This window comes from Manacus vitellinus, unplaced genomic scaffold (genome assembly GCF_001715985.3).
Source record: "Manacus vitellinus isolate BGI_N305 unplaced genomic scaffold, ASM171598v3 scaffold_20_pilon, whole genome shotgun sequence".
Lineage (NCBI taxonomy): Eukaryota > Metazoa > Chordata > Aves > Passeriformes > Pipridae > Manacus > Manacus vitellinus.
The window spans coordinates 14,413,715-14,416,583 of NW_021939471.1; positions in this window are offsets into that span (position 1 = coordinate 14,413,715).

A 2,869-nucleotide genomic window follows, 5' to 3' on the forward strand; every position below is an offset into this window, starting at 1 on the left:
GCATTGAGCTGAAATACAGGGTAGGTATCAAGTTCTAGTGTTCTTTCTGTCAAAACCTTCTCTCAAGTTTTATCAGAAGCAGGTAGGCATTGCTTCCTCTCCCAAAGTACACTGCTACTTACCTCTAAGGCTGCATCTCAGTTCTGAAACTACTGCATTCTGGTATCTGCTGGAGGTATTCTCATTATGTATAGACCAGTGTTACTTTCTCTGTATGTACACAGCTCAAATTGCAACACACCATTTTCAGCAAATGGATTGAGAATTCATCCCAGGACCTGCAGTTTACCACGAACAGGCTAGAAGCAGGAGGCAGGGGCTTAAAGAGTCAAAGCTCTTTAATAATAAACTGGTCATGGTTAGTTTATTCAGATCACATACTGATACAGTACATCTGGTGGGTAATCTCAAGAAAGAGAAAACAATGACTCCTCTAATTGGGCATGGAGCTCAGTCTCTGTGGGGATATCAGAGCAGTGCTAACTGAGCAGGAAGATCGCCCCTAACAGAACTTCGGTCCAGTTCCAAAACAGTATCTCCCTGATACATCCAGAATTTTCCTAGTGAACGTCTTGATGCTAGTATATTGATAAGCAAAAAACTCTGCAAATAATGTATTTTCTTTCCTTTTTTAATTTTTTTTCCCTTCTCACGTGTTCCTAATCTCCACTGGGAAGTGGTAAATAAATACTTGCTTTCTATTACGAACCACTTTCTATTTAACTTTTAACATATTTCTGAGTCTCTTCACACCTCTTTCTTATAACGGTACATCTTTTTTTGCAACTTTCTTGTAATTTTACTTTTTAATTGTATGCTTTTAAAATGGTCTACAAATGTTCTGGTTTGCTTCTTTTTTATCTGAATTTAATGTTACCATAACAGTGTCCTCCCTAATTTTAGATACTTGACTAGAAAAAGATGGTCCTCAACTAGTGCTGTTAAGCCTAATTACCTCTGAGTTGTACTGCACTGAAAAACTCTCTCTATATAAACTCAATCCCATTATTGGTATTTCAGATACTTCTATCCTAAAGCACTGCAGTTACACCCCAAGCCTGCAATCAGATCCATGCAGGTAAACTGCTCTATTGACAAGGCCTCGTTAAAATCAGAGAGCTCTCAACATACACCCAATTGTAGAAGGCAGACCAACTTTCATATTTAGATTAAGTCCTAAACAACATAATTGTCCTAACAAAATGCCATTGACAGTGTTTGGCAATACCCTGCTAAATAGCAAGGGCCAGTTTTTTACTATCATTCCCTCTTTCACAGCATATGAACAGGAATTATTTTTCTTACACATCAGTCTTTAAACGAACAACTTCCTTACTGGAAGTCCAAAATAATCTGTAATAGTTCTGGATCCAGGATGACAGAATGTCATATATTTCAGTAGAAACTTCTGATATTGCATTTTCATTTGTCTCCTAAAATTTCCTTATGTATGCCTACTGACACATCTTTAAATGTTGCATACTTTAGCTTACACTGGCAAAAAATTATTTCGGACACTGTGTAAAAAAGAATTGACTTCTCTAACTAGTTACAACTTTTGCTTCTCATTGTTTTATTATTAAAACAAAAAATACAAATTGCAACCAAAGCTTCTTCTTTATGGCTATGTTATTTAACTTGCCAACAACTGATTCTAAAGTAGAATGACAAAAGACTACGTAAACAAATACAGATATTTCACAAACAGAAGTGGGATTTTTTTTTTTTTAACTGCCCTGGAAAAAAATGAATTGTAACGAACAGCCTTGGGATTTAATTTACAACTTACTATTAAGTTACCTGAAGGTACTCTCAACATACTGGCAAAAGTAAATTGGCTTGAAATAAGACTAAACATCACACAGTAAGAGCAATCTTCCACTGACAGTGAAGATACAGCAATCTTCTTTCATCATAACTTTCTGATATTAAGTTCACATTTTCTCAGTGCATTTTTTCCTGTTCAGTAATAGTTTCTAAGCTAAGACTGGGCAGTTACTGCAAGGTCATAGTGTTGGACTGATTAAAAAGTTTATTCTCTGCTCAGAGAAGCTGTTGAAAATCCTGACCATAATTCTAGGTTTCCTAGTTACTAACCTCACCTGGGTTTATCTGCATAGCCGGTGACTACAAATACTCAGCACAACTATTGACATATGAGAGACTGTGCTCGCTGTATGTCCCAGGTAATCCTCAGTGCTAATTACATTAAATATTGTAACACTATAGTAGGTTTGTGCTCTTCAGTCTAACACTTTTCCACCTCATTCAGACTGTCTGGAGCACCACACTAAAGGTAACTAATTAAAACTCATTCTTCAGGGGAATTTGCAAGCTAAGGGTCAAAATCACTGCTTCAACCCACATACTGATCTGTCACCCTGCACATGCATTTAGACGTAAGGGAAGGCCAAGCCGATGTTCTTCCCCTTACAGGAACCCTTCACAAGCTACGCGGTGTAACAGAGAAACAGGCCCCACTAATAATCATTCCTGTATCATCATATACTTATGTAACGCTTTAAACATATTTCCTGCCTTAGTTTAACAATCCGAGAGCTCCCAGTTTCCTTTGTGTTGCGTAACACGAGGGGCAGAGCAGCAAACTGACGCTGAGGGGAATCTTATTAATTCTCCTTAACATGACCAAAATAAAACCTGCTGGCACAAACACCCGATCGGTGCCAAGGCTCGGCTCCCCAGTTCAGGGCAGATACTCCCGCTGGGAGGACGTGTCGCGCTAAAATCTAACTCACAGCCCTACCCTCGACGGGCTCTGTTTTGCAAAGGAGGCAGAGGAGGTTTTTATGTTCGGCCCGGCCGGGTCAGGCAGGTGCGAGCCCGCTGCAGCCACAGCGCTTATGCAACC